Source organism: Eumetopias jubatus, unplaced genomic scaffold (genome assembly GCF_037043125.1).
Source record: "Eumetopias jubatus isolate StellerSeaLion01/CBP00866 unplaced genomic scaffold, mEumJub1_p1.0 scaffold_3, whole genome shotgun sequence".
Classification (NCBI taxonomy): domain Eukaryota; kingdom Metazoa; phylum Chordata; class Mammalia; order Carnivora; family Otariidae; genus Eumetopias; species Eumetopias jubatus.
In genome coordinates, this window is record NW_028274809.1 from 9,551,137 (window position 1) to 9,569,497 (window position 18,361).

The 18,361-nt window shown below is 40.7% G+C and overlaps 1 protein-coding gene across 2 annotated transcripts in view; it reads right to left on the reverse strand.

The window, feature by feature from the left end:
- The window catches only part of CAB39 (calcium binding protein 39), a 90,148-nt gene that overhangs the window by 25,336 nt on the left and 46,451 nt on the right, over positions 1-18,361 (reverse strand). The gene's annotated exons all lie outside the window — the stretch shown is intronic.

Sequence of the window (18,361 nt, forward strand, 5' to 3'; positions counted from 1 at the left end):
AGGCCAGCAGATTCACAACACGTGCGCTCGAATGCTGAAAACAGTGTTATTATGGTAGAAACAGAACAGGCAGAGTAGGTTTGAGTCCGCCTCCCATGGGAGGGAAATGACATGGAAGAAGCCCCCAAGCTGACCCCGAGAACGGAGAGCCACGGATGAGCAAGGATGAGGGAAAGGAATGGCATGACGTGGGGATGAAGGTGGGCAAGAAGCACAGAGTCAGTCTGAGGAAAGGTGTGGAGGGAACAAGGGAATGACAGCAGAAGGTGGCTTTGAATGCCAAGCTAAAATGTTAGCAATAATCAATCACCGGAGAGCCTCCACTTCTGGCTAAGATAGAGGAACAAGAGACAGATTTACCTTCCCCCATGAAAAAGATGACAAAAGAGGAGAAATTATATGAAACAATACATTTTATTTATTTATATGTTTTTAAATGATTTTACTTATTTATTTGACAGACAGAGACAGCAAGAGAGGGAACACAAGTAGGGGGAGTGGGAGAGGGAGAGCAGGCTTCCCGCTGAGCAGGGAGCCCAATGTGGGACTCGATCCCAGGACCCTGGGATCATGACCTGAGCCGAAGGCAGACGCTTAATGACTGAGCCACCCAGGTGCCCGGAAACAAATTTTAAACACTGAACTTCAGCCAGCACAGGACGGTGACCCCTGCAAGAAGGGGAAGAAATGAAGTGAAACTCACAAACGCCCCAGTGTCCTGCCTGGAGAAGGGTTTCTAGGCCCCAGAGTGGTGGTGGGGGGGGGGGGGGTCTCCAGGAGTTGAGAAGACAGAGCTGGGAATCCGCAGGGCAGAGTACCAGAGAGGAGAGAGGTGTGCAAAGACACACTGCTTCTTCAGCGGAGTACTGATAAGCCTGTGCACGTGAGGAACACACCCACAGTCTGGGAGCAGCCTGCCCATCTCTTGGCTTCTCCAGAAAACCTCCTCTCAGCTTCTTCAACTATTCTTTTATGAAAGGTAAGGCTAATGTTGCAATCCCATCTAGGATGGAATGATGCAGAAGACACTAGACCACGACTTCCCCATAAACGTCACAAATGGTAATGTAGCCTGAGGCTACCATTAAGAATTTTTGTGATTAAATCATATAATTCACTTGAAGCCAGGTCTTTGAGTGACACTGCATGCAATGAAGGCCTTACCTCTTCTCACTATTTAATTGAACCTCATTAACAGCCCATCCTTCAACACTGTGGACCTATTTCTGGACTCCGAAGGACATCCAACATACCAGCTATCACTCTCATATCTGCGTTATCTGCAAATCTGATAGATACGTATACCTCCCACAGCCTCAATCATTAACCAAAACACCGAAAAGGAAGTAATTCTGAACGGAACCTACCATTATTATGCCTTTGAATCATCATGCTCTTTTCATTAACCATCTACCAATAATCTTTGGCATGGTCTCTCAGCCACTTACATATAAACGTATTTCCAAATCATGTTCAAAAGGCTTTTTGTGAAATACTTGGATAAAATAACATTTGACCCTTGAACAACAAGGGTTTGAACTGCTAGTCCGCTTATACACGCATTTTTTACAGGACAGTACTAGAAATGTATTTGCTCTTCCTTATGATTCTCTTAACGACATTTTCTTTCCTCTAGTTGACTTTAAGAATACAGCATACGGTACATGTAACATACAAAATATGGTAACTCTTGATGTTATCAGCAAGGCTTACGGTCAGCCATAGGCTGCTAGTAGTTAAATTCTGCGGGAGTCAAAAGTTTTATGTGGATTTTTGACTGTGTGGGGGGTTAGCACCCCTTGACCCCCTAACCCCCGTGTTGTTCGAGGGTCAGCTGGTTACTATTTCTTCCACATTTCCTGAATATAAGACAATGAAATTAAGTTAATTTGGTATGACCTTTTTCCTAAGCCCATGCTGATTTTTACTGACTACTTTCTTTTCTAAATGTTCAAGATCATCCTACTAATCCTATGCAGAACTTCTTCAGTATCAGTGGTCCGCAGAATCTTTCCCTTCTCGGGTCAGCTGTCACTGCCCTATTCTGTGAATGCCTTAGACTTCTGACAGCAGCTCATCATCCCAAATACCAAGTTTAAGTTCCCCAAAATGTACTTTTTGGGGGCCAGTAGATAAAATCATTTATCAAGAGAAAATGCTCTCTTAAAAGCTAATTACATGTGTTACTTCTGTAATTTCATTTTATTAATCTTTATTCTTAAGACGATTTTTTCTGACAGGGAAGAGCCTGGCATTTAATGCAGTTCCTGAGTTTATTATCTGTTGATTTTATACTAGTGACCCTAAGTAGTAGGCCTCAGCCCCCTGTGCGTCTCTGGCTAGATCACCATTTTGAGGCTCTTGGCAACCTTTCATATGCCTCAGCTTAAATATGTTTTTCTTTGAAATCATGATATGATTTTAGATTTGAATTCAGACCATACTCTATGCTCTCTCTGACAGCAAAAGATGAATAAGAAGGGAGGGGGGTGATAGCTAAAAGGTATGAGGTTTCTTTTTGAAGTGATGAAATGTTCTAAAACTGACTGTGGTTATGGTTGCACGTTATCTGTGAATAAACTAAAAACCACTGAAATGTACACTTTGGGAGAATTGTGTGAGTTATCTCAATAAAGCTATTAAAAAAATACAACAACAGGGAAGAGAGAAGCAAGGGAATAGAAAGCAACTTACGGTATTTCTCAGATGAAAGGCAACCCGGACCCACATGTAAAGCCCTCTTCTTCCCTCTCAGAAGAAGACACTGTCACCTATATTATGGGTTGGAGGGCGGACACCGATGGCATTCCCATCCCTTATCTGCTAACCACTGTACTCGTCTGCTTCTGTGGATACTTCTGGATTCCATTCACCCCCTGGCTTTCTGAGGAACTCATTCGTCTGTTTTCTCACCTCCTTCTCATACAGCCAACTCCCTCTCACTTGATTTTTCCTTCCAATCAGTTTTAAATATGATCAAGACTCCCATTAACAAAATCAAATAAGCTCTCCCTTGGCTAACCCCATAGCCCCCTCCCAGCTATTGCCCACCTGTAAACAAACCTCTAAAAAGCATCCACCTGTGTGTGCTATGGTCCACATCTCCTTCCTGGTCCCTCCCAGCCCCATCCCATGGGGCTTCTCCACCTAGCACTTTACAGCTTTTAGCCAGTCACCAAAGACCTGCCTGCCAGGAAATACGATTCTCTGTCTTTCGTACATGTTAGCTCTTGGCAGCATCCGAAGGTGTTGATTACACCCTTCTTTCAAAAACCACTCCTCCCTTGTCCTCTGTGACTCACCACCACCCTAATTTTTCCTGCCTGTCTACTTGGTTGCTCCTTTGGCCTCCTTCTTGGCTCATCCTTCTTGACGCGGCCATTTAAATATTGGGAATTCCTCAAGGCAGGGTACAAGGCCTATTCTTCTCATTCTATCATCTTTACCAAAGTGATGCCATCCACACCCACAGCTTTAATTAACACCTCAATGCAGATACCTCACAGATTCCTATCTCTAATCCAGTTCTCTTACTAGTACATTCAGCAGCCTATCTGAAATGTCTCCACTTGAATGTCTCAAGGTACCTCAAACCTAATGCAACTGAAAACAGAACTCATGATCTTGCCCTAATGCCTGACATTCTTCCCTTGTTCTCTATTCCAGGGAATGATACCACTACCGATGCTCTTCCGTATGCTGGAAACTCAGAAGCCAGCCTCAACTCTTCCCTCTTTCTCACCCCACCCCAATATCTAATTCATCACCATGTCTCCCAAATCCATCCATTTATCCCCATACCCCCCAACCCCCCACCCCCAACAGAGTCTGCAATCAGAGTCCACACAATTCTTGCCTGGACTACTCTAAGTAGCCCACTGACTGATTTCCTTGAATTCCCTATAATCCATTCTCCACATCACAACTAGAATGATCCTTTTTCTTTTTTTTTTTTAAAGATTTTATTTATTTATTTGAGAGAGAGAGAATGAGAGATAGAGAGCACGAGAGGGAAGAGGGTCAGAGGGAGAAGCAGACTCCCCACTGAGCAGGGAGCCTGATGCGGGACTCGATCCCGGGACTCCAGGATCATGACCTGAGCCGAAGGCAGTCGCCTAACCGAGCCACCCAGGCGCCCAGAATGATCCTTTCTTAATACAAATACGGTTGTCATGACTTCTGCTTCAAAAATGTTCCAATTACCTATTGCTCTTGGGATGGAGAAAATTTCTTAACATGGCCCCTAAGACCCTGCATGGTCTGACCCTCCCTGTCTAACCTTACTCTGCACTACAGTTCCTCCCCATCTCTATGCCACTCCTCTGGTCACACTGGTATCCTTTTAGGATCCCCGCACATGTGGCCTCCTAGGCCCACGCCCTGCCCCCACCTCTTGGCCAACTCACATTCTTCCTTCATCTCTCAGCTCAATGATCACTTCCTCAGAGGAGTCTTTTCTCGTTAAATTCACCACCACCACATGCTTCTTTTCTCACAGTTGTATGCAATTCTGCTTTTCCTTGTGATTTCTAATTAATGTGTTCCCTTCTCCATCAGCGGCCCAGCGCTGGCAGGTGCACCATACATGCTTGATGAATGGTTGAAAATCAGTAATCTTGAGCACCAGGATATAAAAAAAAAAAATCCAGACGAAAACTGGATGTAGGAAAATGTGATGTTACCACGCCATGAAGGCAAGGAATTCCTAAAAAACGTAGTGCATTCAAGAAAGGCAATCTACCTGACAGAGCTACAGGAGTGAGCAATGAACACAAATCCCTGTGTTCTCACAGCGAACAGTCTGGAAGAAGACACCCCAAACTGAGCATAGTCTGCCTATGGGGACAGGGAAGAAGAATACTTTCACTTTTCACTTCCTCTACTTCAGAACTGTATGTTTTACAATTTACATTTTACTTTTACATCCAAGCTTAGTTGCCATCTACAGAGGATAATCAGCAGCATGATATAAAAAAACTAAAACTCATCAACCTTATTATTTATTAGCAGTCCTGATACACGAGAGAGATTAAGTTCATATTTCAACTGATGACTTATAATTTTATGCATATTTCAACTATTTGTGTGATTTCTGTTCCCCATTATATGGATAATTACAAGTTGATTAAACAAAACCTTAAAAAAAAAAAAGATGTCCAAATTTTCCTAAAAGATGATCAGAAAACCTTGGGCACCTGGGTGGCTCAGTCGGTTAAGTGTCTGCCTTCGTCTCAGGTCATGATCCCAGGGTCCTGGGATCGAGTCCCACACTGGGCTCCCTGCTCAGTGGGGAGTCTGCTTCTCCCTCTACCCCTCCCCCCTGCTTGTGATCTCACTCTCTCTCTCAAGTAAATAAATAAAATCTTAAAAAAAAAAAAAAAAAGATGCTCAGAAAACCTTAAGTATTTCACCAGAAAAGGTGATGCGGCAAGTGTTTACTGAATGAAGATAGCAGACAGAATAAACTTGTCTGTTCTTGTGTAGGTTTGGCTTGGCGCCTTTATCGGCATTCGCATCTGGGAGCCTGCCTAGTGCCCCATCTCTGGCCTGCTGGCATTAAGTCAACATGCTCTCTGCCTCTCTGACCACATCCTCCTTATTGCACCTCCCTGTCTTTCCCTTCACACCTACCAAGTAAGCGAGTCACACTTTCTGCTTCTCCAAGCACTATACCCTTTCAGGCTGCTGAGACCATCGTGTCACCTAATCCACGGGGCTCCTTAATGACCATGTCACCTGTCCCACTAAGACTGCACGTTTCAGTGCTGTGCATGCCCACAGCAATGGATCTCTTGTTCCCCTAAATAATGTTGGATGTCCTTCACTGAAACTTTCTCTACTTCAGCTTCCAGGGTTCTGAACATTGTAGAGAAAGTGCCGGAAACCCGCGTACACTTAGTCTGCTAACATTCATGATGTTCGACCACCTTCACTCCAGTCAGAAACATTTCTTCAAACTGCATTATTTCCAACCAGTAACGCCTAGTAGCAGATGCTTCAAAATTGCTCCATTTTCCTCAAGAGACTGCAGTGTCTCTCTCTCTCTGCTCCCTATCTGAACATCTTGCTTCACTCTTTCCATGTTGAGATAAGACTTCATAATGAAAACACCTTCAACTTCTCCATCCATCTTGATGTACTTCTGCCATCCTCCCTCCCAACCCTGGACACACACCAGAATCACTTGGGGGACTTTTAAAAAAGATGCCCAATCCCCTCAAGAGACTTATTAATGACAAGAGGAAAAATAGTACTTTCACATGCAGACACCACCATAACCATGTGACAGTAGTAAGTGAATGGTAACGGGACCATTGACCTCACATGCCTCCTGGCACCGCCAAGGGTACAGCATTACTTCTGTGATTTTCTTGCCAAAAAGGCATCACCTGCATTGAATCATGAGGCAACATCAGCCAAACCCAAACTAAGGAACAGTCTACAAAACAACTGGCCAGTACTCTTCAAAAGTGTCAAGGTCATGGGAGTCATTGGAAGACTGGGACACTGTTCCAGTTAAGGAGATGTGACAACTAAATGCAATGTGTCATCCTGAACTGGATCCTGGGCCAGAAAAGGGACATGAGTAGAAGAACTGATGAAATCTGAGAAAGACCGATGGATTAGTTAATATTATCATAAAAATGTCAGTTTCCTGATTCTGATCATTAGACTGGTTATGAAAAATGTTAACATTTGGGGAAGCTGGGAGAAAAGTACTCTTTCTGCAATCATTTTTTAAGTCTAAAAAGCTCACCTACTCTCTTATTTTGCTTTTTCTTCACAGGTGAGAGGCATCCCTCCTGAGTTCCTAGGCTGATGGCTCTATATATGTGTGCTGGAGAAAGGGCCCCTTGCCTCCAGTCCCCCATGTGCAATTTTGCTAGTTGCGTGGCCTCGTGGAAGGTGCAGATTCCATACCTTAAGATCTCAAATTCCAAATAAAGGCTCTTCCAATTCTCTACTGCCCCATCCTCTCTCCTCACTCTCTCGCCCTGACACCTTTGTCTCTCCTCAAGCGACCCCGAGGGCTTACACTCCTCCTCTCCACCCTCGGAGCCCCCACACCCACAAAGCCTTGCCTCACTTCCCCTGCTCTCCTCCTCTGATGCCACAGCAGTTGTTACCCTGTTTCAGTCCCCGGCCTTGTAGGGTCAGACCACCTCATCTCTACCTCTCATTTCCCTAACTTATTACAGGGCTTTGGAAAAGGCCTGCTTATACTTTTTTATTCCCTCCCTGCTCCAATGTCTATGATGGTGACTTGCACATGGTCTGACTTCATGATTTTGTTAATGGACTCAACTGTCTAAGACATTTCAGTCTGTTGAACATGGTGTTGTTCTGGGACACCGATGTTACCCTTGGGCGGCCAGTGAGCATCATATTAAGTTTCAGGGGCATACACTACTAAGAGCAGCCAACTGTTTTACAAATACATGGTCATGAAGAGAAGCACGTGAAAGAATTAGCCCCCTCATGACCAGCCACTCACTTGACTGGAAAACGATGTGGATCATGCCTCACTAATCATGCTGCTGTGGATCATGCTGTTGCCCTGTCTAGGTAAGAAGCACAGAAGTTCTTAGTTTTCTTGAGGCTTTCTGGGCCACACACAGTGGGAATTTGGGGGTACCCAGTGGTGCAGAGTCACAGAGAAAAGAATCTGGGGCTTGACAGAGCTTCTCAGGGTCAAGGCTCCAAGTTGAGAAGTGCTGTTGCTACTGCCGGGGGGGTGGGGCAGGCATATTATTAATCCTCTGCCAGAAGCCTCACTGACTTCCACATACAACTGACTGGTAACAAACTTTATTTTTAATTAATATCTCCAAGAGATATTTTTAAATTAAACGATTTAAGTTACAGGATCCACTTAAGTAGTGACCAGTATTCCAAAGTTCACATCTCACACTCACTTCACTAGTATCAGAACTGTATCACTTTTCTTCCCAGGTGAAGACATAGGAACTGCTTCAAATTTTTTTTTTTTTTAAAGATATTTTATTTTTTTTTAAAGATTTTATTTATTTATTTATTCGAGAGAGAGAGAATGAGAGAGAGAGAGAGAGAGAGAGAGCACATGAGAGGGGGAAGGGTCAGAGGGAGAAGCAGACTCCCCGCCGAGCAGGGAGCCCGACGCGGGACTCGACCCGGGACTCCAGGATCATGACCTGAGCCGAAGGCAGCCGCTCAACCAACTGAGCCACCCAGGCGCCCCGGAACTGCTTCAAATTTTTAAGTGTAGTATCCATATAGTAACTTCTCCAATTAGAACTAAGGCTGGGAGTCTTTCCACTGCCTGTTTTCCCATTAAAAAATATAGCAAAGTGGGAAATTAAGAAATTAGTAAGCCAAACACTAGTAAAAATGGCCTATATCAAGACCTCCAAAAACTCAGAAGGTTTTGTGTTAAATCTCTAGCCTTAAGCCCAATGTTCCCACAGTACCCATCACTGTACTATTTTACCATCATCAGTGGCAACCACTGAGACACAAAGCAGTGATGTGAAAAAATTTTAGAAGACAAAAGGAGATACTCACTTACCCATTAGTGCTTCTAGACCGTATCCCTGACATGCTCACAGCCATTTCACCCACTCCTCCTCTGGACCCCACAAGGCCCAACTATCAGCAGATCTCAAAGCGGCTTCATAGTAGGAGTGAAAGGTGACAAGGTGGCTACTCAAAGGTGCAGGCACGGGGTTGTGGGGTTTTCAGAAAACTGGGTCTGCCCACTCTCTTACCCTCAATTTTTAATAAAGTTAACTAGGTAAGCCTAACTCTAAATATAAAGCACATTTAAAGATAAACACAGCAAAAATACTATGTTTAAAGTATAGATAGGCCTGACTTAGAAATTAAAAGGCAAAAAAACCCTTTAAGAAAAGATATTCTGCTTCACAATAATAATTAAGTTAAAATGGTACAATATTTTTTCCCTCCTGCCAGAGTTGTAAAGCCTTCAAAAAGAAGTCTGGTGGGTGAAAAATAAATTGGTACAACACACTGGATGGCAATTTGGCAAAATGTATCAAAAAGCTTTAAAAGGTGTAATCTCTATAATAATCACACATTAGAAATAGATAATTACACAAAGATATAAGTATAAGCAGTGTGATTTATCATAGCAAAGAATTAGATGAAAAGTTATCCCATTGAACTGGTTAAATTATAACATACCCGTAAAATGGAAGACCATGGCAAGCTTTAAAGATAATTAAGTAGATCTATACTGACGTGCAAAGATGTTAACATTAAAACTGAAAGATAAACCAGGTTACAGAATAATATGCTCCCACACGCACTACTTATTTGCCCGGGAGAGAGAGGGCAGGGGGCACATATGAGTGAGAATCTGTACAGATATCCTACCATGTCAACAGGAGTCATCTCATGCGGTCGTGGAAGGAGGAGGAGCTTTAAATATAAAGAGATTGTATATATATCAGTCACAACCATTAGGCATAACGGAAGGAACACAGTTCTCTCATACACCAAGCCAGACGCCTCGCACCCCCTTGTTACCTACGGAGTGCTCAGGAAAAGAGAGAGAAGTTGCAGATGTCAGCCTCCTCTCCCCCCCCCCCACCAAATGACTTCAAATGAACAGGGCTTTGGCAAACAGATGCTGAAGTAAGGAGAAAGATCTGATGACTAAGGTTGTGAGCCAGGAACTTATAAAGGCAACATTTCTTTCTTTTTTAAAAAGATTTTATTTTTAAGTAATCTCTACACTAAACATGGGGCTCAAACTTATAACCCAGAGATCAAGAGCCGCATGCTCTCCTGACCGAGCCAGCCAGGGGCCCAAGGAAACACTTCTTAAATCCGTCAGTCAGGAGGAGAGAGACCATTTTCTCAGAGAAAATGAATTATGAATTGAAATGTTAGATTTAGAGCCACGCTGCAACATGGAATCAGAGCATCTTAAATGTTGAAAGGAACATCAGAGGTCATACAAATAAGTGGGTTTTTAAAAAAGATTTGTTTATTTGAGAGAGAGCATGCGTGAGCGGCAGGGGGCGGGGGGGGGGAGAGGGAGAGAGAGAGGGAGAAGGAGAGAGTCTTGAGTAGACTCTCTGCGGAGCCCAACACAGGGCTCAATCTCACAACTCTGAGATCTAGACCTGAGCTGAAACAAGAGTCAGGCACTTAACCAACTGTGCCACCCAGACGCCCCAAGTGGTTTTTAAAATCCTTTTGGGGCCACTGCCTGCTCCCTACTGTCCATCACCACTTTTCAAAATAAAAATCTTATGCAGAATCCCAACATACAAAGGAGGATAAAGTAAAACTAAAAAAACGGACAAAGGAAGAAGGAGCACCTGAAACCATGGTCAGCTTCTCTATCTAGAGCACACCTTTGGAACACTAAGTTTAAAAGCAAAAAAACACATACACAAACACACACTTTCCCTAGCCCCCATTTCTAACCAAAGTAAGAATCCCTGCTTTAATCTATTTCATCAGAAATATCAAAGTTTCTCTAGATAAGTAGGTAGCAAGCTTTTTGTGGGTCATATAGTGTCCGTCACAACTACTCAACTCCGCCACTGCAGCAGGAAAAAGCAGCCACAGACCACAGTCAATGAACGGGCATGGCTGTGTTCCAAAAAAACTTTATTTATTAAACCAGGTAATGGGCTGTCCTGGGCCGCAGTTTATTGACTCATGCACTGGAAAATATCTGGCGGGTAGAAAACAGGCCAGAGGGTATGTGACCCTAGAGTTTGTATACAACTATCAAATCCTCTCAATTCTCCCTCAGAAATCTAGTCTCATCTCTTGCTTTTTCTCATCCTTTAGTTTTCCCTGTCACCAGAGTTCTCTCACGAAGTTCATCTTCTGCCATTATGTCCATCTTCTCCAACACACTTCCAATCTCACCTCATCTTTGACGTGAAACATTGCTAGGGGGAATGAAAAGTGGTACAGCAACTCTGGAACAGAGTTTGGTGGTTTCTTGAAAACTAAACATGCGGTTACCTTATGATCCAAGAATTGTACTCTTGGGCATTTATCCCAGAGGAATGAAAACTTACGTTCATACAAAAGCTGTACAAAAATGTCCACAGTTTTATTTGGAATAGCCAAAAACTGGAAGCAGTCTAGATGTCCTTCAATGGGTGACTGATTAAACACACTGGGGTACATCCACAGAACGGACTAGTAAAACTCAGCAATCAAAAGGAATTATCACTACTCACAACTACTTGCATTGATCTTGTGGGAATTCAGCTGAGTGAAAAAAAGCCAGTCTCAAAAGGTTATACACTGTACAGTTCTATTTATAAAATATTCTTGAAATAGCAAAATTACTTGTGGTTGCCAGCAAGGGTTAGGGAAAGGGGGAGAGGAGATGGGTGTGGCTATAAAGGGACAGCAAGGGGGGCCTTGCGGTGATGGAACAGTTCTGTGTCTTGATGTGGTGGTGGTTACAAAGAAACCACACAGCTACACACACGCGTGCGTGAGCGTGCACACACACATAAAACTCATGAAATGTGAACAAGGCCTGTGGACCGTATCAATGTCAAGTTCCTGGTCTTGATATTGGACATAGTTATGTACCATTTTACCACTGGGGGGAACTGGGGGAAAGGTACAAGGGTTCTCCCTGTGTACTTCTTGGAAACTTCCTATGAATTAATAATTATTTAAAAATAGGTTTAAGAAAGGCAAAACCACCACCACAAAGATTTCTGCAGCTCCCTCAGTATATCTTTAGATTGTATATAAGGCCTTTGTCAATCTACTACAACCTACACCTGCAGCCTCACTTCCCACCACTCCCCTCTATCCAGTCACCCTATTAATGTCCCTCTGAACTTGTCACCATGTTCTGGACATACCACAACCTGTTTCACATTCCATTCCCTCTCACTCTTTGCCTGGCAACACCTTAAAATCCAGTTCAAATGTCACTTCAAACTTAATGCTGTATCTGTACCTGTCTCTGAGACAGGTCGTACTGTTTTATCCTCCTGGTTCCCACGGAATTTCATTCATATCCCCAAGTCTCTCTGTACTACATTATGTTATTTATATACCTATTTCCTCTAGTAGATTATAAACTCCTTAAGAACAGACACAAAATTTGATCCGTTTGCCCATCTATCTGCCCACAGAGATGAGGGCACTAAAATGTCTGTGGATTCAATCAAGTTGGGAATCTTTTGCAAAAGATGACAATGGAAGTAATGAAGTCATCTTTTGCAAGAGCCTGTCCTTCCAACCACCATGCACACGAAACCTGGCATAAGGAAACATAATTCAGATGGGAAATCATTGTTTATTAAGCCATCTTTTTTAGGAACAATTTTGAAATGATCTACTAAGCAAATTTTCCATGCTTCTGTTCACCATTAGTTTATATAATCAAATTTATTATCATTTACATGTAACTAGTTATTATCGAGAAATGCCTCAAAAAGCTCAGATGTTTTGGTGGGGGGAGGAGGGAGGCTTAAATCATTTATTAGTTCGTCTCATATCTTTGTTTTAAAGATTTATTTGAGAGACAGAGAGAGGAAGCAGACTCCCCACTGAGCACGGAGCCCAAAATGGGGCTCAATCTCAGGACCCTGAGATCATGACCTGAACCAAAACCAAGAGTCAGCCACTTAACTAACTAAGCCACCCAGGCACCCCTTGTCTTATATATATATACCTTTTAATTTCTTTATGTCTACTCTTTAGCAAAAGAATCATTTTAAACAAGTGTCCTCTAAATATGTACCAATCTATATTTAATGCCTTAAATATCAATTCATTCTCAAAAAGGGATTTATTACATGACCTCATTGAGAAAAGGAAGTTTTTAAATCAAAGTGAATTAAGACAAAGGATGTGAGATGGAATCTAAAAGTAAACTGAAAAATACTGTTGGTGCCAAACATTTGATAAAAGCAATTCTATTTTCACATTAATTCTTGTGTTAATTAAAAAATAAAAACAAAAAACTCCTACACACACACCTCCCTACTAAAGAAAATGCCTGAGTAGTCTAAGCTGAAAGATCACGGTCTAAGAATAACCTATTAATAACCTTCTGGTGTCAAAGATTACTCTAAACAAGTTGAGTAACCATGAGTCACTGTTAAATGGCCATGCTAGAAAAGGCTACTCCCTTTGCCCCTCTTAAATATGCCAACATAGAGCAAACTTATTCCTCTCATGAAATGAGTGAATATAGCCATTCAACACTGAACACATGCATTCCCAGTGCTGAAGGGACCCAAGTATAAGCTGAACAAGGCAGTCATACCTTCCTTATATAGCATGCAGTGGGCAAAGAGTGTGTAAACAGTCATTACATACACAGATTTATGTGGCTGTTAGCAATGAAAGAACAAATTCCACCCCATCCCACTCCACCCCCATGCCCCAGATACCTAAAAATAAGGATGGGTAAATCATTTTTTCCCCTAAAAGTATAAGGAAAATAGTTTTCAGATTCTTTTAAAAAGATGTGGCATTGTTCCTAAGGGACTAATCTATTTGTATTATATACAACAATTCTTAATATGGCAGCTGTGCACCATATAAAACAAATAAAAATACCAACATATTACAAACAGGGGAATAAGCATTCGAATGTTGTATTTATCATTTCGTCCACAAGATCACAAGAAATGAATGAGAACATGCCCATGGATATGAGTAAAGCAGAAACAGGCAGAGATTCACCACGGGTTTGCCAGAGCTAGGAGTGAATTCCACCTCTGACTCCAATACGATGGGTTATATTAAAACAATAGCTTTCTTTATATGGATCATGAGAATAATGACGGGAAACTATTATACCTCAAAATAAGACGGATGCCTATTCTCTATGAAGGCACCTTGCAAAATAATGGTGGTGTTTCAACATAAGGATGCGTCAACCACGCAAAGCTCGTATTCCTTCTTATAAGACCTAAGTGGGCTCTTACCTGTGCCAAACACATATCCAGAGACAGAAACCTGCTCTCTCGCAGGGAAGCCAATTTCCACCTATTATTTTTCCTAATAGCAAGATGAAATTGGACTCCCTGTTTCACTTCCACTTACAGGTTTTAATTCTATCTCCGGCCACCATCTGGAACCTTCCCTTTCCTCACATAAGATGATCCCTGAAAAACATTTTACTAAGAGCTTAGGGCTCACATTTTATTCTTTCTCTACTTCACATCTCCAGTTTATTCAATTATTCCTCATGGCAGAGTTCTCAATTTCTGTGCCAGGTGGACATTCCTCTCTCAACACATTCTAGTTTCTCTACATCCTCAAGTACAGACTGGTCTCTATACAGAAGATGATCACTTTGATTTTAAATACTATATTTCTATTATTGCCACCTAGGCTTTCAATAGTTTTTCTGGGTGCTCTACTACATGATCTTTTCTCAGGGCAAATGTATGTGGTTTGTAAGCCACCTCTCTCAGCTGGTCCATGGATAGTCCTTTCTTACTCTCTATTGAATTATAACTGACATACAAGAAACCACACAGATTTTAAAGTGTAAAATTTGATAAGTTTGGACTTATGTATATACCCATGAACCCATCAAGACATTAAACATATCCATCACCACCAAGAGCCCTCTGAAGTCCCCCACTTTGCCAACCCTATTCAAACCCTCCACATCCCTGCCAATCCCAAAGCAACCACTGATCTGCTTTCTGTCATTATGGCTATCCATAGAGTTTTGAAGAAACAGAACCACACATTATGTATTCTTTATAAGCTGGTTTCTTTCACTCAACATAATTACTCTGAGATTTGTTCATGTTACTGTGTACAGAAACAGTTCCTTCTTTTTTATTGCTAAGTAGTATTCCTTTCTATGGATGTACCACAACTGGTTTGGTCACACACCTGGACTATCTCCTACTTTACACTATTACAGATAATGTCTACGAACAGTTATGTACAAGTCTTATGTGTGGACATATATTTCCTGTTCTCTTCGGTAGACACCTAGGAATGGATGCTAGATGCAAAATTAGCTTTTTAAGAAACTGTTAAACTGTTTTTGGTAGTGGTTTCTTGTCTTACATTCCCAATAGCAGTTCCAGATGTTCTGCATAATCATCAACATTTGGTATAGCCTGAGTTTTCAATTTTTGCCATTCTGATGGTGTGTAGTGGTATCTCATGGTTTTACTTTGCAATTCCCTAATGATTAACATCTTTTCAAGTCCTTACCTGAAAGCTGTGTATTTTCTTTCGTGAAGTGTATATTTGGATTTCTTGCCCACTTTTCACTGGATTGTCTGTTTTCATATTGTTAAGTTTTCAGAGTTCTTTGTATATTCTGGACAAAATCTTTTATCAGATATATGCTTTGCAAAGATTTTCCCTCATTCTGTGGCTTGTCTTTTCATTCTTTTAAGTGTCTTTTGAAGAGCAGAAAGTTTTAGTGCTGATGAATTCCGATTTACTAATTTTTTCTTTTAATAGAGTATGCTTTTGGTATCATACCTAAGAATTCTTTGCCTAGTCCAAGGTCACAAAGATTTTCTGTTTTCCTTGAGATGCTTTATAATTTTAGGTTTTACATTTAGTTGTGTGATCCATTTTGAGTTAATTTTCGTATATGGCACGAGTTATGGGTCCAACATTTTTTTTGTATATGTGGTTATCAAATTGTTTCAGCACCAACTGTTGAAACAACTACCCTTTGGAATTGCATTTGCTCCTTTGTCAAAAATTTTCCATACACATGTAAGTTTAATTCTGTTCTGTTCCCCTGGTGTTGATGCCACACTGTTTTGATTACTGTACCTTTAGAATTCTTGAAATCAGATAGTGTGAACCCTCCAACTTTGTTTTTGTTCCAATTTGTTTTAATTGTAGGTCCTTTGCATTTCCATACAAATTTTAGAGCCAACTTGGCCATTTCTATAAGAAAGCCTGCTAGGATTGGAATGAATCTATAAATCACAATGTGGGGAGAACTGACCTTTTAACAACACTGAGTCTTCCAACCCATGAACAAGTGTATCTCTCACTTATTTAGGTCTTTCAACTCTTAGCAAGATTTTATAGTTTTCAGTGTATAGATCTTTCACTTCGTTTGTAAGATTATCCCTAAATGTTTCATATTTTTTTGATACTACCCCAAATGATTTTTTTTCTAATTTCAATTTTGGGTTTTTCATTGCTATTATACAGAAATACAATTGTTCTTTGTATATTGATGTTGTAACCTGTGACCTTGCTGAACTTATGTATTAGTTCTATTAGCTTTTTTGTAAATTCCTTCAGCTTTTCTATGTAGATGATCATGTCATCCACAAATAAAGACAGTTTTACTTCTTCCTTTTCATGCCTTTTATTTTTTCTTGCCTGCCTGCACAGGCTAGAGACTCCCGGAATAAGGCCGAATAGAAGTGGTAAAAGTGAACATCCCTTTTTCTTTTTTTTTTCCCCCTTTCTTATTCCTGATCTTGGAGATACATGATTCAGCCTTTCATCATTATGTATATAGTGCTAGCCGTAGGGTCTTTGTAGCTACTCCTTGTTAGGTTGTTCTAAACCTAATTTGCTGAGAGTTTTTATCAGGATCGTTTTTTTTTTTTCCTTCTTTCTTTTCATCTACTGACAGGTAGTTTGTCAATACAATGAATTACATTGATTGATTTTGGAATGTTAAACCAGCCATGGGTTCTAGAAATAATGTATCACTTGGTCATGATGTATGGTCCTACTGTTAGATTCAATTTGCTAAAATTTAGTTTAGAACTTGTGCATCTATGTTCATAAGGGATATTAGTCTACAGTTTTCTTGTAATGTCTTCGGTTTTGGTATCAGGATGATCCTGGCCTCACAGATGAGTTAAGAACTATTTTTTCTTAAATTTTCTAAAAAAGTTTATGTAGAAATTGTGTTATTTCTTCCTTAAATGTTTGGTAGAAATCTTTAGTGAAACCATCTATGCCTAGATTTTCCTTTGGGAGAGAATTACTAACTAAATTTTGACTTACTTTAATGGATATAGGGCTATTAAAGTTATCCTTTTTTTTTTCTTGAGTGAGCCTGGGCAAGTTATGTCTTTCAAAGAATCTGCCCATTTCATCTAAGTTGTCAAATTTATTGGCATGAAGTTGTTTATAATATCCCCTTATCACCCTTTTTAATATCTGTAGAATCTGTAGTGATGTCAACTCTTTCAATGCAGATACTGGTTATTTGTGCTTTCTCCTGATCAGTCCTAGCTAGAGTTTATCAATTTTATTCATCTTCTCAAAGAAGTTTTGGTTTTGATTTTTTTCCTGATTTTTATTTAACAGATTTCTGCTTTGATCTTTCTTTATTTCCTTTCTTCTTACTCTGTTTAATTTGCTCTTCTTTTTCTGGTTTCTTAAGGTAGGCACTAAGACCTTTCTTCTAATATTTGCATCTAGTACTACAAAATTTCCCCAACTAATGTTTTGGCAACATCAGACTAATTCTGATGTTGTGTTTTTATTTTTATTCCACTCAAATAACTTTCTAATTTCTTTGATCCATGAATTATTCATTAGTTTCCAAATATTTTGGAATTTTTCCAAGGCTGTTATTGATGTCTAATTTAATTCTACTGTAGTCACAGAACATATGTTATATAAATGTATCCATTTAAATGTATTAGAACTTCTTTTCAGGCCCAAAATATGGTCTACACTTACTAAAAATGTGCCATATGTCAAAAGGATGTAGGAGTGTTCTGCCGTGGTTCTATACCTATCCATCAGGTCAAGGTGGTTGATAGTATCTTTCTGGTCTACTAGAAAACCTTTGCTGATTTTCTAGTAACTTGTTCTATCAAGTATTGAGGTTGGGGTACTGAAATCTCCAATTATAATTGTGGATTTGACTGACGTACGTTGCAATTTTATCAGTTTTTGCTTTATTCTGCTTTAAGGCTCTGTTACTAGGTGCATAAATAGGATTGTTATGTCCCTTGGATTAATCTCTATTTTATCATGAAATGATTTTATCTCTGGTAATAGTCTTTGCTTTGAAATCTACTTTTGACTGATATTAATAGAGGCACTCCAGCTTTGACAAGTATTAATATGGTATATCTTCTTCCATCCTTGTAACCTAATTGTGTCATTATCTTTATTTATTTATAAAATATTTATTTATTATTTAGAGAGAGCAGAAGCACAAGTGGGGGGAGGGGCAGAAGGAGAGGGGGAGAGAGCATCCCAAGCAGACTCCACAATGAGCACAGAGGATGTGGGGCTCAATCCCATGACCCTGAGAGCACGACTTGAGCCAAAATCAAGAGTCACAGAGGCTCAAGTGACTGAGCCACCCAGGCACCCCTGTGTCATTATCTTTAAAGATCATTTCTTATAGGCACATAAAGTTAGGGCTTTTTCATTC